This window comes from Macaca thibetana, chromosome 18 (genome assembly GCF_024542745.1).
Source record: "Macaca thibetana thibetana isolate TM-01 chromosome 18, ASM2454274v1, whole genome shotgun sequence".
Lineage (NCBI taxonomy): Eukaryota > Metazoa > Chordata > Mammalia > Primates > Cercopithecidae > Macaca > Macaca thibetana.
The window spans coordinates 18,226,295-18,253,278 of record NC_065595.1 but is presented as its reverse complement, the minus strand read 5'-3'; the positions used below and the strand labels follow the sequence as shown (position 1 = coordinate 18,253,278).

General features: G+C 44.2%; 1 protein-coding gene across 10 annotated transcripts in view; it reads right to left on the bottom strand.

Moving 5' to 3' along the window:
• Positions 1-25,992, bottom strand: part of RNF152 (ring finger protein 152) — an 86,440-nt gene extending 60,448 nt beyond the window's left edge. For 2 of the 10 annotated variants that reach the window (XM_050767913.1, XM_050767928.1), the window contains exons 1-3: positions 24,585-25,253; positions 6,896-7,005; positions 2-3,514 (exon numbers count right to left, since the gene is read on the bottom strand). The gene's annotated coding sequence lies outside the window, so the exon portion shown is untranslated. The other 8 variants (XM_050767915.1, XM_050767919.1, XM_050767921.1 and 5 more) reach the window with 8 other exon arrangements.
• Between the last annotated feature and the right edge of the window lie 992 nt (positions 25,993-26,984).

The window sequence follows — 26,984 nt, the reverse complement described above, 5'->3', positions numbered from 1 at the left end:
CCTTCTTAGAACTTAACGAGCCTCCTGGGGCAATTCAGATACCCCAGCTCCTCACTTACAAAGCTGTCCGAGGAGATTCACGGTAATGTGGGCAGTTGCGCTTTTCCTGGCTCCTCTCCCCATTTTCCTCGCAGCCAGCACAGGCATTCAGAACATGCTGCCCACTGTAGAGGTTGGCCTTCAGGGGTTGCTGTAAACCTACAGCATATATCTGTGTTATGTTTCAGGGATGTTTAAAAGCATGTTAAAAACTTGTCCCAATATTTCTCTTTTCCTCCCAGCTTATTCCATGTCTCAAGAGGTGCTACACTGCACAGTATCAATTCAGAGACCACAGGACAGAGGTAAACCCAGCCCAGCCACCCCTCAGCTGATCCTGCAGGGCACTGGGAAGCCACTGAGGTCATTAGAATAAGTACAGGCTTTAGGCCAGGTGCAGTGGCTCATGCCCGTAATCCCAGCACTTTGGGAGGCCGAGGTGGGTAGATTACCCAAAAGTTCGAGACCAGCCTGGCCAACGTGGTGAAACCCCATCTCTACTAAAAATAAAAAAATTAGCCGGGCATTGTGGCGGGCGCCTGTAATCCCAGCTACTCAGGAGGCTGAGGCAGGAGAATCGCATGACCCCGGGAGGCGGAGGTTGCAGTGAGTCGAGATCGCGTCATTGCACTTCAGCCTGGGCAACAAAAGCAAGACTCCGTCTCAAAAAAAAAAAAGTACAGGTTTTAGAAGGAACTTCAAAGTAAATGAATGTCCAGGAAATGAATGAAAAGCATAAATCAGTAGTGTGCCTTGTAGTTACGTGGCGGAAAGACAGAGCAGTGGAGCGTGTAGTCAAGTCAGCAGCAGGCATTACAAAGCAACAGTGCGAAAAGACCAGCGGCATCCACACATCTTCATAGATGACTTAAAATCGAATGGACAATAAATTGCCCATACTTGAGGTGCTTAGGGTTCCCAGTTTCACGGTTAGAGTAACTAAAAAGCATTCACCATTTGTAAGAACACACACTTTTCATAAGCATTTGAGGTTATCAGAAAAGATTCTGAGAACATTCTAACATCTCAGAGGTAATCTCATTTGTTATATAAAATTTCCTAAGTTCACCATGTCTCTTTAAGTAGGATGAGCTAAAGGAAAGCCCAGTCTTAATCATTTCACTGACCACAAAACCCTAATTAGTAAAATCCAAAGAAACAGGGAATGTCTATCCTCAAATTTCAACTGCTAACTCCACAAAATCACCGGTGGGGTCAAAAGTTGTCAGAGACCTTCTTCCAGTCATATTTCCAAGCAACTCAAGTGTTCAAAAAAACTGGTCTCCAAGATTCATCTTTTAGGATACATAAAAACCACCCCTACTTCCAAATAAATGTGGGCCCTGGAGGTATTGTCTCCTGCACCTGAAAAGAGATTCTGTTACTGAAAAAGAACTAAATGTGGAATGCCCTGTCACCTCACCACAGACGGCACTAAAGGCGAACACCCAGAGACCCACTTGACAAAGGAACACAAACTTTTGTGTTATTTCCATTTGTTTGGGTTTACTTTACACTCACACCTTCAATAAAGGATGCAGCAAAGTTTGGCATCAAGAACTTAGCTGATCCTGCAGGGTGCCGGGAAGACACCAAAGATCATTAGAATAAGTACAGGTTTTAGAAGGAACTTCAAAATAAATGAATGTCCAGTAAATGAATGAAAAGGAAAACTCATATAATTGAGTGGACACACACACATTCACACACACACACGCACACATATCCACACACCTGGAAGCTTATCATCTTCATAAACTCAGACAAGCCACTTACCCACCAACTTCCTCAGCTTTCATGCATCCATGAACTTGGCATAACAATGATGTAAAGGAAAATCAGAAAGTTTAGAAGCAAATGGACCTTGAACAGGAAACCATGAGAGAAACAGTGTCACTAGGATTTGCTAGAAGCATTTGTATTTCTTGACAGAGGCTTTTACCTTGGGCTTGTTGACTCTGATTTCTATCCACGAAGAAAAAGACAGGCAAGTCACCATATAACTTGTTATACCATGAAAAAGTATTTCCATTTCTTCTACACCTCACACTCTCTTGGAAAGAAATAATTTGAAAACTTGGAAATATTACGTTCCTGCACCCACATCAGGTATCACGAATACCCTGCTTTTAGGATTACAAAGAAGCTGTGTTGGGGTGGGGGTGTGGAAAACACAGCAGGGAGCTTTTGGTGGTCAAATCCCATTGCAGCTGTGACGTGGCCTCCGCACTCCAAAGAGAAACAGGCTCTCCTGATCCCAGCCTATGAGGGTGGGATTGATTACTGTAAATACGCACAGGCTTGGAAATCTTCATGTCTGATGCATTTCCTGTCCTCATCTCCCACATGGTATTTTCTTACTTCTGGGCTCTCCCCTGCTCTGGTTTTCTTCCACCCCAGGAAGAAAGGGGAGACCACGCCTGTCACATTACCCACTGGCTTGCTGTCCCTCGAGAGAAGACTTCAAATCCCTGCCGACTCTGTGGTTCCAAAGCCTGCTATGCCGTTTGCCTCTTGGCCAAGCATGAACTCTGAAAGCTACCCCCTGTAGGTTTTCCATCAGGGCATTCTTACTCTCCTTTTTTAGGATGCAGGGAGAAGGGGAGTTCTTTCAAGGTTAACCAAGAAAGAAAAACGATCAAGGTCCTATTTTCCTACTATGGTTTATGGACCTCCCTTCTTTGGGCCCAACAAGAAAGGAAGCTAAACCCACACAAGGAGCCAGGTCCAGTTCAGGCAAAAGAATCCAGGGGAAACTGAGCATCCCTGTTTCTCTCTGTCCCCCTAACTCCTTCTCGACCTCCGACGCCCACCTGACTCCTAACTCATCGCACACATCACACCCATGATTCCAGCCCCAAATCAGTTCAGCCCAGCTGTCTAGATAATGGGCCACCTTAGTCTTTTCCACATTCCCTCCATCAGACATCCCCAACCCCATCCTGATAATGGCATCCCAAGGCCCTGCAACTGCTTCCCAGAGAGGCTATTAGAATTTACTAGAAGCATTTGTATTTTCTGTTAGAGGCTATTACCTTAGGCTTCGATTGAAATCATTGGCTACTACAACCTCTCGGAAGTGTGTGCGTGTTACCTCACAAGGACACCGTCAGTCAGTTTAGGATAGGACTCACAGACAGTGAACCGCCCCCCATCCCACCATCCAAAAAAAAAAAAAAAAAACAGAAGGGAATTGATTCACACTGAATTGTCCACCTATCAGCTTCTGGACTCAGACACATCATTTCATTCCTCTGGGCCTGCCTCTGGATTCCCACCTTAGACTACTGTTCTGAGAATTAGGTAACACATATACAATACTGAAAACAGCACCAGATACCTTGCAAGTGCTCCACCACATCAATAACCAGGATTCATCATCTCCATGACCTCTTGAGATAGGTACTGCTGGTCTCACCTTAAACCAGAACACAGAGGCTCAGCAAGGCTGAGTAATTTACTTAGGATCACAGGGCTGAAAATAAACAGAAGGGTTATTGCCCTCAGCTGACCAAATGAACAAAATTCATGCTGTTTTCACCACATCATTGAGAAATGAATCTCTAATGGTAAAACCAGGCTACTCTGCAGGTTGTGGGATTCTATGGCAGGGGTTCATGGTATCCCGATGCCAAACCTTCAGAAGGTAAGACTGGGCTTCGGAGCATGAACAGCCTGGCTTGTTCTGGCGTGGACAATTCATGGTCCACCTCGGAGCTGCAGAGCCCTTGGTCTATCGAATTACCTCTTTTAGTCTCAGGTTTTCCAAGTATAAAATAAGAGCAATTTACTTGGGAGGTAGTAAGCCTCTGACAGCTACATATCTTCATGGCAACAACTAAAACCTCTTGTGAGGGAGCCTCCAAGAAAGGATCCTATATTAAAGGCAGCATATGGGTCAGTTCTCACATTGCTATAAAGAAATACTTCAGACTGGGTAATTTATAAAGAAAAGAGGCTTAATTGGCTCACGGTTCCGCAGGCTGTCCAGGAAGCATGATGCTGGCATCTGCTCGGCTCTGGGTAGGCCTCAGGAAACTTACAAACACGGTGGAAGGCAAAGTGGGAATAGGCATCTTACATGGCAGGACCAAGGACGGGGGAGGTGCTATAACTTTTAAACAACCAGGTCTTGTGAGAACTCTATCAGGAGAACAGCACCAAAAGGATAATGCTAAACCATCATGAAGGTTCCACCCCCATGATCCAATCACCTTTCACCAGGCCCCATCTCCAACACTTCATAGAGCAACAAGCTAGAGACTAACAAACTTCATAGAGCAACAAGCTAGAGACTAACAATGCTTGTTTAAAAATTTTACTATCAGAGCCAAAACTATTACTAACAACCTTGAAAATGTCTGGTTAAAAATTCCAAATTAATTCCTCGAAGTCCAATTTTTAATCGCCAAAGTATTCCTGAAACCACCCCCTGCTCCCAATCCCCCATTTTCATGATACATTATAAACCCAAAGTTAGGTCTCTTTCCCTTCTGGCTTGCCCTACATTTGAAAAGCATTTGCTATTCTACTGTAGTGGACTTCCCTCAAAATAACCTCATTATTCTCTTCTTCCACAACTATGTCATTGATATAATTACTACTATCATGATTTTCACAGCTATTTGTTGTGCTATAATTTCCTGATGAATTTCTGGTATAGAAACAAAATAGCCACAATAATATATTACAACTCTATTATTACTATAGCACACCATGACTGAAATTAAAACTCTTAAAATTTGTAATATTTCATTTTTAATACCATGCTCATTTTTGTAGTGAGCAAATAATTACTCTAAAGATGTTTATTATTAGTTTATTTTGTTTCTGATAATAGCTTCCTTTTGTTGGTACTTTTCAATAACTTACAGCAAAGTTTTGAAAGATTAACGTATTTTAATGGACTACAACATATCAATGCTTCTACTTACCAGATTTGGGGTTCTGTTCTGGTTCTGCCACTTGCTAACACAATCTTGAGCAAGCTACTAAAGTTCACTGTGCTTTCTGTCTGCCCATCAAAAAATACAGGGCAAAGACAGAACCTACTCCTAAATTATTATGAGAATGAAATTGGGTAACTTCTGCAGAGTTTCACAAAATGCTTAAAAGTTATTGCCAAGTATATTAGTAATTTTTTAACTTACACAAGTACAAATATCAGAAATATTTAATATTTAAAATTGTACTTAAATTTTTGCAGTCTCCTTTCTTTTTCTTGCTTGTTTTTTGAGATGGAGTTTCGCTCTTGTTGCCCAGGCTGGGGTGCAATGGTGTCTCGACTCACCGCAACCTCCGCCTCCTGGGTTCAAGCGATTCTCCTGCCTCAGCCTCCCAAGTAGCTGGGATTACAGGCATGTCACCACGCCTGGCTAATTTTTGTATTTCTAGTAGAGACAGCGTTTCACCACATTGGTCAGGCTGGTCTTGAACTTCTGACCTCAGGTGATCCACCCACTCGGCCGCCCAAAGTGCTGGGATTACAGGTGTGAGCCACCACGCCCAGCCTCAGTCTCCATTCTTAAACATGGGCAGGCCTCACATCTTACAGCAGTGGGGTTACCACCACCATTTGTTTCTTCTTCTGCTGACACAGTAAACTCGAATTATTGAAAAGTCCATTATGAACATCAGTTTACCTGACATATTTTCTGAGGAAATAAAACTTCCTTCCCCACAACCCAAGGAAAGTGGACTTGTTTTCCCAGAAAATGGAACGGTCCAAGCCCAGGGTAACAGATCTTAGCTAATCGGTACTAATTACTGGGAGTTTGTTGAGGCTAATGGAGATGAAATTTTATTAGTAAACAAATCTCATAAAAGGAACAGCAAACCCCTTGCATCCTCTAAAGTATTTTCCTAATCTATCTTAATAAGCATAGTTTCATTCTGCTTATTCATGATCATTCTTCATACCATAATAAGTGTACTTTGTCTAATTAATTTAATTTTAGAAATATAAAAACTAAGTTTATACTTTACTACTGTTTTACTTGTTTGGGCTTGAGTGTACTTCAGTTCCTGAAAAGGAATCTTAGGTAACACCAAAGGCAAAATGACACAATAATTTCCCCTAATATTACTTCCTCGCTGCCACAGTTTAACAGCGCATGAACAGACCAAAGAGAAGAATCCATCAAGGTAGTCAGTGTCTTTCGAAGAGCAGACAAATATAAACCTAGACATTGGTGATAGCCAACATACTGTATTTCTGATTACAGACACAGGATTCAGCTACCAAAGTGTAGTTAGCGTGCACAGAGTGGAAAGAACATTTCTTGATGAAAGAGCCCTCAACCAACCAACCAGGACCACCCAAGAAATCATATTCAAAAAAGCGTGGGACTATTTTAAAAAGCATTAGATCACCACAATCCCTAAGAAGACAGAACTAGTGAGAGACACAACAGTTCTTATGGTTACTTCAAGGCCTTTTTAGGGTTTGCTGAAGCTGGTGGTATACAGGCTGAGTGGCAAGAGATGGTGAGGTATATCGGGGTTTATCGATTATAGAACAGGCTCTTCTACAAGGATATAAAGCACCGCCAAGTAGGTGTAAGCTGTTGCTTGTAGTTCTCTGGTGAATAGTTTTGTTAATTTAACTACTTGGGTTTAGGGCTAAGCATAGTGGGGTATCTAATCCCAGTCTGGTTCTTAGCTCTTGTGTTTTCAGGATATTAAAGTCACTTCCACAGTGTATTTTATTTCAACTGGGCTTTTTTACAACTTAGATGAAGTTTAGCTTTATTGGGTACAGACCTTAAACACTCTTTATGCTGACCTGGTGAAAAAAATAAGTAAGATTCTTGAGATGCAAAGATGAATAAGATAAGTCCAGCCCTCAAAGACCCACCTGCATCACCGGCCAGCACCTGGCCATCCCCAGTGATATGCCATGGTCTGCAAGATGTTGGAGGCAGCAAAGGCCATTTCCAGTCGGAATCAGGGATTCAGAGATGGGATCTGAACAGGGTATTGAAGGAAGAGTTAGGGTTTGAATAGAAGGATAGAGGAAGAAAGGCAAGGCAGGCATTCTAAATGAGGCAACAACTTGGGGAACAACTGGAGGCTAATGAGTTAACCAATTTGTATGAGAAGAGATCTGCCAACCAGATTCCCAATATTCCAGACAGGGTCCTATATGGAACAGTCCTTAAGCACAGTCTGTAAAATATTTTCAGTATTTTAAATCCAGTTAAAATCATAACCAATTTGGGAATAATAAACATAAGTTAAGCTACATCTTAACTTTAAATAAGACATATAATTTAATTGTCAGTGCATGCAAGTGTCCTCTCTTCCAGAAAACACATTTTTTTTCTTCGTTCCTTCAATCCTTCAGACCTATGCCTTTACATGGTCAGCTGTTTAGAGGGCTTCTCTCCCTGATGGCAAGGTGTTTAAGCCTCACATTCATAATGACCATTTGGGCATGGATTACCCACAAAGGTACAGCTCTGACCTGTCCACTCAATGCTGTTTCTAAAGCAAACTCTTAATTTTTCCCAAATCTGTTTTTTTCCCTGCAATTTTATATTTGTTACCATTATTCACCCAATACCTCAGATTTGAAAACCTGTGTATGTCTCACCACTCATTCAGTTAATCTCCAAACAACTATTAGTTCTGTCTCTGAAACGTCTCTTGCATTCACTCACACTCCCATTCTTGCCACCCTCTCCAGGGGTTCAGGTCTTCACTACATCTCTGGACCTCCCCCACCCACCTCCATGGTCTCCCCACCTTTGTCCCTTCCTGCTCCAATCCATATTGATGACTGCCTGATTAAGCTTCTAAAAACACAGCTTTATGACCACATCCTCCTCCAGTCCCCAAACCATCAATGGCTTCCTGGCAAATAAATCCCTAAGTCCCCCTCCCACCAACCTTTCCAATCCTTTTTCATACTATTCCTACTCTCATACTCCCATACTCCCAGTCCCAGTCATAAAGCATTACTCACTGTCTGGAAGACAGGAGTCACCTATCCCCATGCTGTCACCAATGCCATTCCTCACTGCCATGTGTCCAGACAATTACTATCTACCCTTCACGGGCATTGTCAAATACTACATCTTTTGCGAAAGCATTCTGAATCCTCCGAATTCCACTACCGTTTCATTCCCATACCACCTGACATTTGCATACCTTTGTACACATGTTCTTACTCCTGCAGGGTAACCTCCTAAAGGAGCATCTTGCTATAAAAATAACCAAATCAACATGCTAATGAACTACTTCCTGACATGGAAGCATTATGCCAAGAGTGAGGAAAGATACAAGAGCATCAGCTGACAATGAAGTTGAGAAAGTACACTCAGCCCACACAAAAATTAAGCAATAATATGAACAACTCTTTTTAAGCATCATATACAGATGTTAGCTGAAGTCATGCAAATTCAAGAGATCTCAGAGAAAGCACATCTCCTTAACAGAAAAGACAAGGCTGAGGCAGCACACTGCAGTGGCTTACAGCATCAATGCTGGAGACATCCTGCATGGGTTCTAATCCCAGCTCTGGCTTTTACTTGCTTTGTGACCTCAGGCAAGTCATTTAAGCTCTCTGTGCTTCAATTTCCTCACCCATATAATGGAGATATTAATAGTACTGTCTACTCTCCCCCTTAGGATTGCTGTGAGGAGTATGCACGTACTATAGCAAACCCCTTAGAGCCTGGCACATGACTCATGGCATAAGTGTCAGTCTTATGCTAATTATTGTGCAAATGCTTTATATGGCGGAACAAAACACTAGACTCAGATATTTGGAAGTTAAGATGCCTAGCAGGATATTTACTAGAAAAAGGGACTTGACCATTGTATCCTCAAGCCAGATCTGCTATATTTCCTGGAGACAGGGATTTTGACTGACAGGTAGGGTGAAACTCAGTTGGGGCTGCTCTTTGTACAAAGGATTGAATCCTGTGCAAATAGAGCAGGCACACAGACCACTGAACCAAACACAGAGCTTCCAGCCACCAAAAGACTCATCCACAAATAGCCATTGTCTCCCACAAACAACTCGGCTGTTGTCATCCAGATGGGCACCAAATGAAACCATTTGACTTACGTATTTTGGTCAGGGGTTCTGCGTAGACACAATGACAAATACAATTGATTGCGGCAGAATAAATTTAGAATGGTGCACTGAATTTAGTCTGATGAGCAAGTTCTCGGGTTCAGCATTTTACAGGACACTAATCCATGGCATTCAGCTGGACTAAGCATATAAGAGTCCATTCCAAAGACTGTCATATCATACAGTGATGTATTTATTAATGGTGTGGGAAACAGCTGTGACTGCAGGGTAACCACATCTGTCACTGTTTCCAAAAAAAAATGTTAAAATGCATTATACATAAATTGCCGCAAATATCTCAACTTGAACTTGTGTTGCAGATACATATACATACACAGTGAAATGAAAACTGCCAGTACACTTGAGGTTTTATTACTTTCTACTAAAAGTATTTACAGCTCAAAGCTGCTTGTTAATCACACGTCAACATTATTAGAGTGGCAGGAATAACAAATTTTATCATCATCTCATTTTCTGATAAAATATAGAAATTATAATCATTATAGCAATAAGGCTGATGCTGCACACAAAAAAACAAAATCTGTCCCATTTTTTAGTTTGGAATCTTTATTTTTATTCACTGGCATGGCTGCTTTAGCAAGGTCCCTTCGTCCCAAATGTCAGGGAAGGTCAGACAGTAGACTGCCGAAATGAACACCCCCAAATCTGAGAGGCCAAATGCAGTAATGGTTTAGTCTCTTCTTCACAGTGTATTCCAATGACACTTGGCAACGGAGGATCTGCTCCACAAGGTCTCTTAGGAACCCAGGTTCCTTCTGTCATATCCTAGGACTTCAGACTTCTCCCCTGGACCCTGGAAACTGACCAGCAGATTAGAAAGAAATGAGGGTAGAAAAGGTATCCCACTCTGAACTGTCTCTCATTTCCATACACATCCCATTGGTGAGAACCAGTCACATGGCCCCACCTAGGTATAGAAAGTGGTATAGTACAGTGATTGTCAACTAGGGGCAATTTTGCCCCCTAGGGGACATCTGGCAATGTCTGGAGACATCTTTGATTGAACTGGGACAACTGACACCTAGTGAGTAGAATCCAGGGATGCTACTAAACATCCCACACTGCACAGGACGGTCTTCCCACAATAAAGAATTATCCAGCCCCAGAGGTCAAAATGCTGAGATTCTGGTGAGCATCTAGCCAGCCTCTGCCACAGTCACAGGTCCATCCTCAGGTCTAACATCATCGTCCACTAACACACACCCTAAGCAATCCCAACAAACTCACGTGTAAATCTTCTGTCTGTTCCTTTGCTTGTTCGAGCCTCCATTCATTCATCCAAACTCCTGAACAAGACAAGATTTCTGTCCTAGTCTGTTTGTGCTGCTACAACAAAATACTTGTGATTGGATGATTTGTAAATAATAATTATTTATTTCTCACAGTTCTGGAAGCTGAGAAATCCAAGATCATGGCACCCGTGGATTCAGTGTCTAGTGAGAGGCCTCTGTTTCTAAGACGACACTTTATTGTTGTGTCCTCATGTGGCAGAAGAAATGGAAGGGCGTGGCATTCTCTGAAGCCTCTTTGGGCATTAATCCCATTCAAAAGGGCAGAGCCTTCATGGCCTAATCAACTCCTAAAGGCCCAGCTCTTAATACCATCATCTTGGGGTTTAAGTTCCAACATGAATTTTGGAGGGACACGTACATTCAAATGATAGCAGTTCCTACAGCTAAAGAACTTACAATAGAGCTGCAGAGGCAACCATATGCAGAATTATCACGCACAGGGTAAGTGGGATTAGAAAGAACAAATGGAAAGAAAAGTAAGTCTGCCTGAGGGAGCTGGAGGAGGATCAATAGGACAAGTGAAATGGGAATGAAGTATCGAAGAAAGTACAGTCTGCCCTCCATATCTGGTTCGCACATCTGTGGATTCAACCAACCATGGATCAAAAATATTCAGGAAAAATAATACCAAATGGTTACCTCCGTACTGAATGTGCACAGACTTCTTCATTTTGTCATTACTTGCTCAACAATATGGTAAAACAACTTACATTTATATTTACATCATGTTTACATTATATTTGCATAGCATTTACATTGTATTAGGCTTTAGAGGAAATCTAGTGATGATTTAAAGTGTACAGGAGGAAGTGCATAGGTTATATGCAAAAACTATGACATTTTATATCAGGTACTTGAGCATGCATGAATCTTGGTTTCTAAGGGGGTTCCTGGATTCAGTGCCCCATAGATATCGAGGGACGACTGTATATGTGGTACTTACAGCTTTCCATCACTATGCTGTGTTTTGCGGGAGGGCAGAGAGGAAGATAGGGAGAAAGGGTGTTCCAGGGAAAGGGAACTACACAAAGGAATGGGAATAAAAAAGGGTATGATTTATTCCACTTTCTGGTATGGGGTCAGGGGGAAACAGTAACCAGGGAGGGAGGATTGTAAAAACAGTTTTTTGAGGCCAGGCACGGTAGCTCACGCCTGTAATCCCAGCACTTTAGGAGGCTGAAGCGGGAGAATCACCTGAGGTCAGGAGTTCGAGACCAGCCTGACCAACACGGAGAAACCCGTCTCTACTAAAAAAAACACAAAATTAGCCAGGTGTGGTGGCTCACGCCTGTAACCTCAGCTACTCAGGAGGCTGAGGCTGGAGAATCGCTTGAACCCAGGAGGCAGAGGTTGCAGTAAGCCGAGATCATGCCATTGCACTCCAGCCTGGGCAACAAGAGTGAAACTCTGTCTCAGGAAAAAAAAAAAAAAAAAATTGTTGTTCACACTTTTTAGTAGTGTATTCCCAAAAGTCCTAAGCTCCTAGCATCTGACAGAATCTCTCACATAACTATATACACTGGTGTTCAGTTAAGTGGCCCTTCTAGAAACAATTCACACCACCTGACTTCACAGAAACCTGAATTAGCACAGGACAAAGCTCAGGTAATAGCCAGAAATCTCGCTGCAAATTTCCCTACAAAACTTGACATCCATGTTTTCAAACAACCCGTTCTCTAAGTTAACATCAAACACATTCAACAGATGGGTGGCCAAAATTGTCCATCTTTGTTCCCAAAGACAGATCGGCGAAGAAGTCGGATCTCTTCCTAAATTACGTTACACTGAACCAGTTTTCAAAATGCTTTCGAACCCTAATCCCAGTTGTGAGTGTGGCTCACAGGCAGTGAAGAGGAAGGACTCAAGCCAGACTGCCCAAGGTCACACATCCCAGTTCCAGCTCCAGTACAAACTCACCACGTAACCTTGGACAAGTCACCTGACTTTTCCAGGTTCCACTGCCTCCCAGGTAATGTGATTAAAGCACTTTAAACTGAAAGCAGGCAAGCGTCTAATAAACACTATCTACTGCTATATTTGTACTACAGTTATCTCCCCCACTCTCCCAAATTGTCTTTTGGTTGTCATGAAATACATTGTGGAATCCAAAATAGTTAGGGAAGGAAAAGTATCTGATAAATTTCCATGTCATTTTGTAAAACATCGGGAAAAATGTTTTTAATTATGAAGCCAACACCACTATGTAAACAACAGTTGTTCTTCATTTTGACTAAAACTGAATTTTAAAAATACTGTACACCTACACAGTTCTTTACCCTTATTCTTCTCTTTACTCACTCCTCCTCCCTCAAACTGTTGTCTTTCTCTCTCTGGTTTTCTTTTCTTTTCTTTTTTTTGAGACAGTTTTGCTCTCGTTGCCCAGGCTGGAGTGCATCAAGCGGTTCTCCTGTCTCAGCCTCCCAAGTAGCTGGGATTACAACAGGTACACGCCACCATGCCCAACTAATTTTTGTATTTTTCGTAGAGATGGGGTTTCATCAGATTGGTCAGGCTGGTCTCAAACATCTGACCTCAGGTGATCCACACACCTCGGCCTCCCAAAGTGCTGAGATTAGGCGTGATCCACCACGCCCAGCCTTCTCCCTCTCATTTTATTTTCACTGTAATCAGCTTGGGGAAAACAAAGTGTACTTAGCTATTAAGTACTACAGATTATATCGAACAACACCAGTCACCTGGTACTATAAAGCCTCATAAAAGGAAGAAATTTGTTTCTTTACAAGTCAGAATCTCGAGGGAGAAATAAAAATGAGGGAAACAGACTCCAGAACCCAGAGGACAAAGAGCCTGTTCAGAACTGCTTCCCCTGACGGGGAGAGGAGAATTGTAGATTTTTTGCAGGCAAACAACCTATTTCTAGGGTTTTTGTCTCAGTAAAATCACATTCACCTTTCCTAAAAGCGGTAACAGAAGCTAATACTGTTGTCCTTTGCAACAGTCAAAGACATGAAATCAAATGAATGCCGAGGCAACTATAAGAAGGCTGAATCAGGTTGAGAATCCAAAATTGATTGTCACTGTCCTCCTAATTTATGAGGAATTCTAAATTGTCTAGATGGCATCCATTTTTCAATCTTCATTGCAAACTAGATTTGACCCCAAGAGAATGTTATTTTAAGGAGCACAAAGAGAGGGTTTAACATCTCCACGCACAAGTTCTACAAATAAGATGAAATAAATTTGGGGTGAAATCTGACATATTCTTATTTCCTTCCCGGTGAAGACATTTTCCTTGTTAATTAACAGACTTCTTATAGGGCAGTGTGGACTGCCTTGAGATGCAATTCTTAAATAATTTATTATTTTGTTATAAGACATAGGGTGTATGAACAATTACTTTTTGATAGATCTGACGTCCCTGTTGGAAAAAAGAAAAGTAAACTACAGTTGGGCATTCAAATTCATATATCCGAAATCCGAAATGTTCCCAAATCAGAAATTTTTGAGTGCAAACATGACATTCAAAGGCAATTCTCATTGGAGCACTTTGGATTTTGGATTTTCAGACATGGAATGCTCAACCAGTAAATATAATGTTTGAATGTTAAGTGTAATGCCAATATTACAAAATCAAAAAAAATCCAAAATCCAAAACATAGATTAGCCTGTACTTAATCTGCAGAGAAATGAACTCTTTGTACTAATATTTAGCACTTTGTGTGCAAAAATAAAGGCAATTTATTAAATGCATTCTGTTTGCCTATAAGATTCCCCTTCCAAAAACAAGTCATTTGCCTTTTTATTCGGTGAAGTAATAGACTATGAAGAAATCTGGCGTGCCAGGAACACAGTGAATACAGTATCTTGGTGTGCATCATGATTACATGGGAAAGAGACACGCAAGTGTCTGGCAATTGCCTTCAGGTGCTCTGTGCATGAGGTTTACAGAACTGGCAACCGACAAACTAATCACTGTTGCCGGCAATTTGCTAAGGTTCCAAGGAGAAAGAGAGCACAAAGGGTTATCATCTGCGGTATCAGCGAAATCCTAGAAGAATCGGTGGCTTGGCTAAGGGCCTTAACAGTCTCCATCAATCCCACATGTTAGTAATGGAGACTCAGAGAGAGAGAGAGAGGAAATGCTGGCAAATTGGAGTCCAGCTCCTGAGATCTCTAAGATCTCTGCCATAGGGTGGAACCAGGCCTGGTTCCCTTCCCAACCACCACTTAGTATTACAGACTCATCACAAAAACCCTCTGGAATCTTTGGAAAGAAAACACAGGGTGCTGAGTACACAGTGCCCCACTCCACCCAGCCCACACTGCCATCATGTTTACAACACAGGAACGTTCCAGAGGCACCCTAGCTTCAAACAAAAGACAAAGCAACTCGTCTGCTAGCATCATGTGGTTCCACCAGAAAGAAAAAAATACAGTCATGAAGAGCATCAGCTCATACATAAACACACTCAGATATCAGCACAGGAAGCCCAGAGCATATCTAGACGCATGCATTTTCAAATGAGTGATGGAAGGGCCCAGAAGAGTGAGGCACAGAGTGGTTCAAAGCCCACAGCGTTCAGCCACTCAACCTGTCCTGGAATGCAGGTCTCAGAGGCCCCTTGCACTTCTCTATGCAGCTTTCAAAAATATTTCTGAAGAAAAAATTGATGCCACCATTTCAATAAGTCTTTACTGAGTGTCTAGTGTGTACCGGGCCCCAAGCAGCTACCCCTTTTTAAGAGGAATTTCTAAAAGGTCTCATTCACTTTATATTGTATAGCCTAGTTTCCTTGCCTTTATTAAACAGTTCTCTTCTTTTTAATAATCATAATAAATAGCCCATTCCAAAAAGCAGATTCCTAATAAAGGGGTTGCCAAAGCCACGATGTTTTTTTCCCATCTTTTTCTGCCCCATTTGCTCCTCTCTTGTAGGATGGCTGTATCTCTACTAACCATGTTAGATCTCTACAAAGCCTGCTTCAGGATGCCAAACGACAATCACAGAACAAGACTGGAGGGTGACCAGCTCATCCCAATTTTTCTGGGACTGTTTTAAAATGGAAAGTTCCATGACCCAGGTATGCTCTTAGTCATGGGCAAATCTGGGAGTCACTCTGTTTCCAAGAAAGCAGACCCTGGGAAAGAAGATGTCCTTCATTTCACTTGGGAAGAGTGAAGCCACAGGAGAAACGCGACTCGTCTCCCTTAAGGAAGGCCCAGGTTGCCTATGGGCTAGCTCAGAACCCCTTCTCAGACTCCTCTCCTCCAGTTGCTTCCAGCTTTTTCCCGCTTCCTCCTGAGAAGGCCTATCATTTTAAACTCAGACCCACTTAAAGCTTTACAAAGACTTTCCAACCGAAAGACTCTGATAATAATGACATGCAAAAGAAACTCCCATGTAAACGCTGGAGGCTGTAGTTATTTGGATGTCCTTACCTCCTTGGCTAGCTTAAGAGCTTCTTCAGGTGAGACCATGCCTATTCATCCCGATATTGCCAGAACGGAGCCCAGTGATTGGTGGATGGTAGATGCTGGGTGTAATGACGTTAGCAACAGCTGCCATTTATTTAGTCTTACATTGTGGAGGACAACACGTTAAGCATTTATATGTAAGTCTCTCCTTTTCTCACACGAACTTAATGAGGTTGCTTCTCCCCCATTTTGCAGCTGAAGAACAAAGCTCAGTCAGACCTTGTGCACTCAGGTCACACGGCAGACGTGAAATTTAAACCCAAACCCATCTTACTTTTTAAAATTCCAGTTCATAATTACTTACCTGAATTAGAGCCATGTAAGGCAGGCACATATGCTAAGGTATCAAGAATTGAGAGAATATCAGATACATTTCTTTTATTCTCTACCCTTTTAGCTTTGCCATTACAAAAAAAAAAAAAACAGAAACACCAACTTAATTATGAGTTAAATACATACAGGACGCTAGAAGGCAGGGATTTTTGTTAGAATTATGCATGGAAAAACATAGGCATTCAGCATTATTTTTTTTTCTTTTTTTTGAGACAGAGTCTCATTCTGTCGCCTCGGCTAGAGTGCATTGGTACGATCTCAGCTCACTGCAACCTCCACCTCCCAGGTTCAAGCAATTCTCCCTGCCTCAGCCTCCAGAGTAGTTAGGATTACAGGTGCCCGCCACCATGCCTGGCTAATTTGTATTTTTTAATAGAGACAGGTTTTCACCATATTGGCCAGGTTAGTCTTGAACTCCTGACTTCAGGTGATCCGCCCGCCTTGGCCTCCCAAAGTGTGGAGATTACAGGTGTGAGCCACCACGCCCAGCCATTCAAATACATTTAATGAATGCAATTGTTTGCCCAATAAGTGGTTTAAATCCCTGATGCTCGGGGTTTCAAATGACACTTTACACACCACCACAGGTGAATAGATGGATCTGTACCTTCAGTTTCTGAAGTACCAGTGCGAAGGAGTGGGAGCGGATGGAGAAGTATTTATCCCAGTTAAGGACGCCTCTTTAACTGCATGGCTGAATTAACTATTACTCACTTAAAACAGCAGTAATCCTATGTCTCATGCAACAAAGCAGTAAATTCTCCAAAGTACACAAATTTGTCCACGTGCTCACCAACCACTTCTAATCTCATATTATTAATCTTTGAGGAAGCAATTTGCAAACCTACCCCAGAGCAACACAAGTACAAAAGAATATCACAACAAATACTTGGTTCCTGAGACATTTATCTCAACCCCATTCACTACCCTTCAAACTGAGAGTGTTTTTTGTTTGTTCATTTTGTTTTGTTTTGTTTTTTGGAGATGAAGTCTCGCTCTGTCCCCCACGCTGGAGTGCAGTGGCATGATCTCAACTCACTGCAACTTCTGCCTCCCAGGTTTAAGCAATTCTCCTGGCTCAGCCTCCCAAGTAGCTGGGATTACAGGTGCACACCACCATGCCTGGATAATTTTTGTATTTTTAGTAGAGATGGGGTTTCACCATGTTGGCCAGGCTGGTCTCAAACTCCTGACCTCAAGTGATCCACCTGCCTCGGCCTCCCAAAGTGCTGGGATTATAGGCATGAGCCACCACGCCCAGCTGAGAGTATTATTTTTAATATTAATGTATTTTTGGTCATTTTCTTCAAGCAGCTGAACTTATTTCCCTCTTTCATAATAACACTCTCATAATGATCAAGCATTTCGAGTATCAAAGAAGAGTTTCTATCATGTCAATGAGTATTCCACAATCAAAAGAAGAGAGGAAAAACAGATGTATATCACAAAGGCATTGAAGCCTTAATTATAAAGGGAGATGGGGTGATCAGCCGTGGGCAATTACACCCAGTCATTGCAAATCCAGACATCAATGCCTGCCCTTTTAGATTGTGGGGTGGCCTGGTGGGCTGTAAAGTCCTGAAGCTGCTGTTATATGTCACCAATGAGAGGTTTTTTTGTGTGTGTGTGTGTGTGGGCAAAGTAGGAGGCAAATGGAAGTTGAAAAACAGACTTGGAATAACAATTAATTTTGTTAGAATGATGACCCTCATTCACCTCCCAAACATTGGTATACTCACTGCAGCCTGGTCATTCTAATTTGATTCAACATTTAATCATTATGAATGCAAGTAGGGGAAGCTCTTAAAAATAAGTTTCTCTCTTAACTTCCTTTGAGACTTCAAGCTAAAGGGTCTAAAATTCCTTTAAATCACTGTAAGTCAAAATCATTTTCTGTGTTGTCAAAGAGTCACCAATGATTTGTTTATTGAGCCCTTCCTGTGTACAAACATTGTTAGATACACAATAGTGTAACGCCTCATCCAGTCATCTTTAAGGAGCTTGCAAGAGAACTGAGATCTCCTTGAATGCCTATACCACCAATCTGCTTTTCACCTTCAATACAGTGTTAATAAACTACAAAAGATATTTGATGCTTTAATACAAAATAGGCTTTTTGTTACATGATTTTGCCCCCATTGTAGGCTAATTGCAGGTCACAATTGCTACATCAGCCAGCCACAGGTCTTCTTGGAAGGAACTGTGCCCCAACCCTCTCCTGCAGCTAAGCAGGTCCAGGGTGAGCGATAACTGGAAGGGTCCCATTCACCGGAACTCTTAGGAAATGTGGCTTGATGACAAGACATCCGGGGACATCTTTTCAATTTACCTCCCTTTATGCAAACTAGCTTGAGTGAATTTCTATTCTTTGCAATTAAACAGAAAGAAAAAGACACTTCAATCTTAGGTGATAATAGAAGACAATCTATGACAAGTGCCCTTTGTAGAATGAATGAATGAATGTTGAATGAAATGAGACATGGAGGCAATTTTGCCAGGGAACTTTGGATTATAAAGAATTGCTAAAGGCTAACGTGATCAAGTTAAATTTTTCAGAAGAGTTCAGAGCTGAACTGAGGCCTTAACGATAGGATAGAGGCAGAGGAAGGAAGAGGACATTTTAGGCCACAGAATGTGCTAGAATAAGAGGCGATGAAAAACATTTTGGGCAACAGTGGATTAACCATCCCAGCTAATGATCAGTTTTAAAGTCAGGCAGAGCAAAAGTCAAGGTTGGAAAGGAAGTTTGGGGTCAACCTGCGGAAACTTGAAAAGCAAGACTGAACAGTATGAGCTTCCTCCCACAAGAGCAACGAAAAGTTATTAAGTGAGGGGATGAAGGATTAATGGCCTAGTGGTCTAAGAGTGGCAGCATTTTCCAAACTGGAGTGAGGGTGGGAAAGTCAGAAAGTGAGCAAGACCACTGTTATAGCCCAGAGAGAAACAAGGTTCTTGACTAAGATGCGGCAGTGGGAACTGTCACTAAGGGGGAACAGTAAATCTGCTAAGGAGCAGAACAGCAATATTAAGAAGAATGCTCCTGGCTAGGCGCAGTGTCTCACGCCTGTAATCCCAACATTTTGGGAGGCCAAGGCAGGTGGATCACAAGGTCAGGAGTTCAAGACCAGCCTGGCCAACATGGTGAAACCCTGTCTCTACTAAAGATAGAAACCAATTATCCCAGTAATCCCAGCTACTTGGGAGGCTGAGGCAGGAGAATTGTTTGAACCCAGAGGCAGAGGTTACAGTGAACTGAGATCATGCCCCACTGCACTCTAGCCTGGGTGACAGAGCAAGACTCCATCTCAAAAAAAAAAAAAAAAGAAGAAGAAGAAGAAGAAGAGTATTCCCTATTTCCATAGTACCTGTCAAAGTTTTCACCAAAATCTCATCAATTCTTGTCAAACCTCAGTGAGGAGTGCACTAAGTGTGATTATCTGGATGTCTACATCAGAACTGAGCCGGGAAGGTTACACTTCCTTGGTAGGTGGGAATGCGACAGTGGCAAGAGAGAGGAGGTTGTAGAAAGAGAAAATGCAAGCACAGAACACAGCATTTGGAGATTCCACTTCCTCATAACTTTGCTCCCACCAGCAGCACATCTTCATCTGCTCAACCCCTCCTTTGCATGGAAGGCAGGTACCCAGGAAGTCTATGTGATGTTTGAGTAAGTTTCATCATGCAGGATGTTTGCAACGAGTTTTATTTATGCAGGCATTAATACATCAAGGGGTAAGTAAGGCATCCTCTCCACTCCCAGGAGATCACAAGCAGCCCCCTCACAACTCCACGAAGAACATAGTCCAGGCCTCAGCAGCCAAACATGATCTAGGCCAAGAAATCATGGATGTCAAGAACCACCCAAAGGAGATGCAGGTCACAGATACACTATTTGAGGCCTCCCTCTTTAAATCCTACAATGACAGTGAGTCAATTAGAAATAGAAAATCCTTAAGCATTTAACAAACACAGATGGTTCTCTACTTACAACTGTTTCACCTATGACTTTTGATTTTTTGACTTTACAATGGTGTGAAAACAATACACTTTCAGTAGAAACCATACTTTGAGTGCCTATACAACCAATCTGTTTTTCACTTTCAATAAACTACATGAGATATTTGATGCTTTAACACAAAATAGGCTTTTTGTTACATGATTTTGCCCCCATTGTAGGCTAATGTGCATGTTCTGGGCACAGTTAAGGTAGGCTAGGCTGAGCTGTGATGTCAGTAGGTTAGGTGTATTAAATGCATTTTCCATTTACAATATTTTTAACTTATTTTAACTTATGAGGATGTAGCCCCACTGTAAATTAAGAAGCATCTCTACCAACTTTATCCCAGTTGTGATTTCAATCATGGAGTCAGACTGCAGGATCACACAGTGTAACTCTCGAAGCCATGGGGAAAGGAGCAGGAAAACCAACGCCTTCTTCCTTTCCGGTTTCCATGACGTCACAATCGGCAGTGCCAGAAACCACTTTCACGCCACAAGTGTCCTCTACCTGACCAGCTGACTTGGGTATGAAATTAAAGTGGTAGGGATGCAGAGGCCAGAGAAAATATAGAAATGCCTTTTAGGGCTTCCCAAATATAGTTCAAGACTATCCCTCAGGGCTTCATTTTCCTTCTCCCTCAGTCTGTGCCTGGCCCTCAGCCCAACCCCAGGCACCCTGAATGGGTTTTTGGATGGTCTATATCTGGTTTTTCCTGCTGGTCTCCCAGCTGCTCATCTCCCAATTCAGAAACCCTCTGGGTGCTACATCTTATCACTTGAATGAAGCCGGGTGGTCTCAACCTCCCTAGGTTGATACTGATATCCCCTCAGTCCCTCAGTCACTGTGACTTGGAGACTAACATAGTTTACCATACCACTTCCTTATTTGGAGAGCTATCTTTATAAAAATGACTTTGCCAAGGTGAGTACTGAACCAAAAGCAATATCATTTTGTTAAATTCTATGCTTATGCTTAAGGTATTTATCAAATCTTAAAAATGCTCATCCGTGCATGCAGTTATCACAATGTGAACAAAGATGTATAAGTGAAAAGCTCTTCCCCAAGCAAAATCTCTGCAAGCCACCAACTGCTGAATCCAGAGCACCTTGCAATGCCTATTCCATAGCATCCAACTCTTTTTAGGGAGAGTGAGGTAAGGAAGGCTTTAAAACTCACCACCCTCCTAGTCAACACAGTTGCTGATGGAAGCACAAATGTCCCCTAACTCTCTGGGTGTTCTGCTAGTCCTGTAACCAGAAAAAGCCTCTTGTCCAAATTTCTTTTTGTAAACATCAAAGTAACAAAAGGGTGACCCAAGCTTACCCTAAACACATTCCTGCCCCCTTTAGATCTTATCTGTTGCCCTGTGGTCTCTGCTGCAGGAGGCTACCTCCTGGGTGGTCCTAGGCCCATTGCCACTCTCTTTCTACCCTGGGCTGTTCCAAACAAACTCAGGAAGCCTTAAACAAGAGGCAGATGGTGAGGCAGAGAAAGTGTGTAAGTAACGCCTCTCTATTACATAATGCTAAGCTCACAACCTCCTTGTGAATCAGCCTTGAAAATACCTAATGGCCTTTCACTTCAGAGTAAACATGCACTTGAAATAGGCAAAGAGAGGATTATAATTATTTTATTTGATGACCGGTATACAACCATGTTAGTAAATAATATATCAACATATTAGTAGTACATTACAGGTTGGGGTCGGACCATATATTAGTAAATTACAGGTTGTAAATTACAGGTTGTTGATTCAGTCAATACTCTTGTGACATCCAATACCTACCAAGCACTGAGCTAGGTCCCGTAGGACACACTTTCTAACCTCACCTAGACCAGATCACTGTGGAAGTCACTAGTGCTACTCACCCATATCCACTTCTCCCTTTTTCAGCACAAGAAATATTGAATTGGGATTAAATAGGGTCATATGCCGAGTTCTGGCCAAAGTGATGGAACTCACCTCTGGGTGAGATCACATAATTGCTAGAGCAAGACCCTGCAGCATTTTCTTCCCAATGCTGCAATGATCTTGCAAGCTCACATCAAGACCAAGACTCCATCAGTTTGACTCCTTGAGTGACTACGATGAGCAGGGTCCACCTGCCAACCACACTGGATGCAGCACGGGAAGGAAAGAAACTATTTAACCATGGAGACTTGGAGGTATTTGTTACTGCAGCATAACCTCACCTATCTTGCTGGTACGTCACTGTTTAAAAAAGAGAAAAATCTGCAAAAGCATCCCATCAATCTGTTTTCTAAATCAGATAATACGGAAAAACAGCATTTGTTTCAAAATTCAGCTTCATCAGGAACGGAACACTATCTTGAAAAGCAGAGGTTGCTGACAGTATACGTGGGTTCAAACAACTCTAAGGAAATCAGAAATGAAACCAGAATGACCCTCAACAATGTAAGGATTGAACTGTATGGAATTCAGCTAAAAAGACTACAATGAAAAGGCCACCTTCTGACAACAGGAACAGCCATTTATGAAGCAGTGAGCTCCTCAGTGAAAAAGGCATTAAAGTCAAGGGTGGATGACCATATTTTATCTCCCCAGAAGTCCAATCCTACCATTCTTGAGGTTCCATCGAAGTTAATTAGAATCAGGTCTTCCTATAGGGAGTTGAATTTTGTGTCTCCCCCTACACCCAATCCCAACCCCTTGAGTCCATTACCTATCACAGAGTCCATTATCTATCAGGTGCCAATAAACATCTGCTAAATGAATAAATGAGCATTGTAGAAAGGAAGCAGGCATTGGAGACAAAGATCAGTCTAATAGTGTCTAGGGATCCTCCAGCCTAAAGCTAAACACATCTGAGGGTGGGGAGCCTCCTTCTTATAAAAAAAAAAAATAATAAGCATCAATGGACACTTTATTATGATTTATCACTGTACACAATTTAAAACCACAATGAAACCTAACACTGCACTGTGGCTATCTTTGTTCTTGGACGTGCATTTACATGCGCAGGCTACTGTTTTGCCATATGGAATTTTGTGTGTGAAGTGTCTATTCTATTAAAAAAGAAAGCCACACCCTTGTTTCTATTGCATTATTACATTCCTTATTATGCCATCACATGTGTTTTCTTCTTGCAGCAACACAGTACACACCCTGTACTATTGCTGACATAAAAATTACTTGTCAAAAATACCTCTAGCTTAGCACCATATTACTCATCTGATCTTTGCAAAGCACTGGCCTTTGTTTCACCTGGGACTAGATAACCCAACTACTTTTACTAGTGACTCCTGAATGCTTGTAGTAGAAGGATAAATGCTAGTGTCACCTATGGTTTTAAAGTCACCTTCCAAAACAAAACTACATTAGAGGTGAATAATAAATCTTTCAAGTTTTTAACTTCATTTTTCAAGGGATCTGGAGGAAAATGGTGAAGAGAGAATCTGTCACAGATACCAAGGTGCTACTGCAGTGTAAAAGAGAGTATACCGGGAGCCTTTGGCCCTCAGCAATCTGTCTTCCTACAAGAAAAATCGAAAGCCCATTTCCATAACCATCCTTATTCCCTGCTACTAGTGTAGGATGCGCAGGACTCTGCCCTCTAGGAGAAAATGCTAATGCCGGAGTATCCTGCTAAGTCTGAAGGTTATGTTTTTTCATTGCACTCTTACCAAGATAACCCCAGATCCGGTTAGGCTGACATCAAAACAGAACTATCCTTGGAAAGAAAAGAACAGGCCAGAGTTTTTGGAAAAGCCCCAATAACCTAAAGATAAAATACAGATGAGAGGTTCATGGCTATCTAAATGGAAACTTCACTCAAGCTGTTTTCTCTGTTCTCTTTCTGCTGCCCCCAACGGCCCTTCCTTCCACCTCCCAGTACTCACTGCTAGGGTGTCTCTCTTAATATTACAAACACTATTACAATGAAGGAACAGGAGAAAGTATTTCATAAGAAGGTCACCTCATTTGACCAGTGCTCAATTAGAGCACTGGGCAAAAGTACAATCAGCCTTCCAATGACACCTTTTCAACAAAGGATACCCCACCTCTAGACTGAAGCCTAAATATATTACTACAGATAAGAAAGCAGGCATCTATGGAAACCTCACATTCAGATACAACCGCCTGTGTATTAATTATATCAAAATTCCCATCAAAGGAAACCAGGTGGGATTTCTACAATCTCAAATTCACCCTGCACCTCCCTCCAATGGCTTCTTCAAAGGGAAGGTATAAAGTCATTTGCAATTTCTTTCTCTGAACCTGGAGTTTTAGCAGCCCCCACACCTTCTCACAGATAGGAACGATGCTGATGCAGAAACCACCCAAACAGCCCTGTGCCAGCACTGTCGGCCCAAATGACCCAGAGACACCCAGGCGGCTACCCAGATCGTGGGGGGTTACCTGAATCTGTCACCGAGTCTCTTTCACCCCCTTCTGCATGATGACATCAAGTGGAAATGGTACGCGTTTAGGAGGCAAGAGGCTGACAGGCAGGAAACACAATTGAGACTGAGCTTTCTTCAGCCTGCAGTGAAATACATGCAGGAAGGGTTAGATACGCGCCTCAGAGAAGGAAATCCAAGCGCCCTCCCGGGCCGGCGGGGCTGGAGCGGGTACACTGGGGAGGTGGAGCAAGGCGGTTGAGGTGTGGAGGGCTGGCGGCCGAGAAGGGGGCGTCACGGCTCCTAATTGTCTCTATAGGATAAATAACCACCTCTCTTCTCCTCCGCAGTCTCCCCCGCCCACGAGTTCCCCTCTGGTGGCAGAGCGTCTACTAGCAACAGTAAGCCCTAGGAAAAAGAAATCGGAGCGGGTGGAGAATAACATCTTGGGGCAAATACACACTAGCAAAATCTACTAGGTAACCCGGTCATGTGGGAATGCGGGGCGCCTAGTTATCCGCGCAGACAGACACACAGCGCGGCAATCCGGAGCATCTTTCTTTCGTTTGCCCCTGTCCGCTACCTCATCAAGTCACCGTCACTCTGTTTTGGCGATTTCTCTACTCTCTCCAGACCCGCGCAGCGCTCCCCAAGCCATGCCCCCACCCCAGGCGGGATTGGAGACCGCCGCTTCCGAGCAGCGCCCCACGAGTCCAGCTGGCTTTGTCCTGCCGCTGTCCTTCCAGGAGCAAGCGCCCCCGGCGAATGTGTCTGCACAAAAGACCCCCAACATCTGCCCGTCACAGCGTCTTCTCCTTCCGGGAGGGGCCCCGGGGCAACTTCTAGGGGTGGAGAAGGCGCGAGACAAGGGGACCGAGAGTCGACGAGCCGGGGTGTGTGCGGGCCGGGGGCGAAGCTGGGACAAGCGCGCGCGCACGTGCACACCCAGGGGCGCGCGCGGCGCGGGCACGAGGCGAGCTCCCTCGGACCGGAGCTCCAGGGGGCATCCGAGGACTCTGCCGAGCCGCCAACAGCGCCGCTCTCCGCCGCGGCCGCCCGCTCAACTCCGCCAGCGCTCGGGAGACACGCAACTCCCGGGACCACCTCCCGCGCGCCCCGCCAGACCCCGCGCTCCTCTCCCCGGGACCCCTGCGGCCCCGCCACCCCATCCGCCGTCCAGAAGATCCCCCCCGTTACAGCAGGCGGCAGCTGACCTTTCCCGCTTTCCCGGCTCCGGCGCGGCCGCCGTAGGGGCGCAGACATCCCCGCGCGCCCCTCTGTCCGCCCCCGACCCGGAGCGGGCAAAGAAACAAACCGAAACTCACCGACCTTTCTCCGCGGCGGGCTTGGGCGCTCGCTACAGAGGCGGCGGCGGCGGCGACAGCATCGGCAGGTGGTCCCGACGCGCCAGCCCCGCTCAGCCAGACGCGCGCCCCGGGCAGGCGGCCGCCGCTCCTCCAGCCGAGAGCCACGGGGCAGGCGCTGACAGCGCAGCGGCGGAGCCTGCAGCCCCAGCTCCTGGCCCGGCCCTTCGGGCTACACCCCCACCTGCGTGGCCGCCCTCTGCGTTCGCGGTCGGACACCGCCGCCAGGCGCTGGGCACCGAGCGGGAGCTTTTTGTCACTGAGACTCCGGCACCAAAGCGGGTGGGGGGAGAGGCTGGGCTCCGCTCCCCGCGGCACCGCCCTCCCCGGCGGCTCCACCCCCTCCTCCCCGCCCCCAGCCCGGCGGGCCAGGGACGTCTGTCCTTCAGTCCCGAATCGCCCACCTCCCCCGGGGTGAGGGGCTGCCGGCCCTCTCTTGCGCGCTCCCTCGGCTTTGCACCTGGTGCCCACCCTAGGCCGGGATCTCGACGCCGTCTCTCTACGGTGCAAAAGCGGGACCCGAGCTGGCGGCAGGTGTGAAAGCAGGCCGGGGCGGCTGGGAGGAGGGGCGGAGTCGGGGTGGGGGCCCAGGGCCGCGGTGGGCGGGTTGGGGGGTGCCCAGCCTGTGCCTAGGACCCGAACAGCGAGAGGGAGGAGCTGAGATCATCAGGTTTCCAGAAGCCGCCCTGCATCCTCGTCACCGAAGATACTTTTTGGTTGCCCCTAAAAGTTCACGTAGTCCAGCCAGGGTGGGGCCCCGCTTTCCAAAGAGGCCCGAACGGACACCCCACTATTTGAATCCCTCAAATGGGGGACAAGAAGCAGGGGAGTAAGGAGATGCAAGTCCTAGGGGTTATATGGAAGCGCGAACCCCACGGAACCTCGGGGCCCACCCTATTCCACACCTTAAAACCTAACTTCGACCTAGGAAGGTGCTTAGAATGTCTTGTTCCCCGGAGAAAATCTCCCGCCTCTTGAGTTAACTGCGAAGTAGGAGAATGGAGGAGAAAGGTCCTTGGTAGAAGATGGTTCCGTGCCCTTTGGTGCCTTTTTAA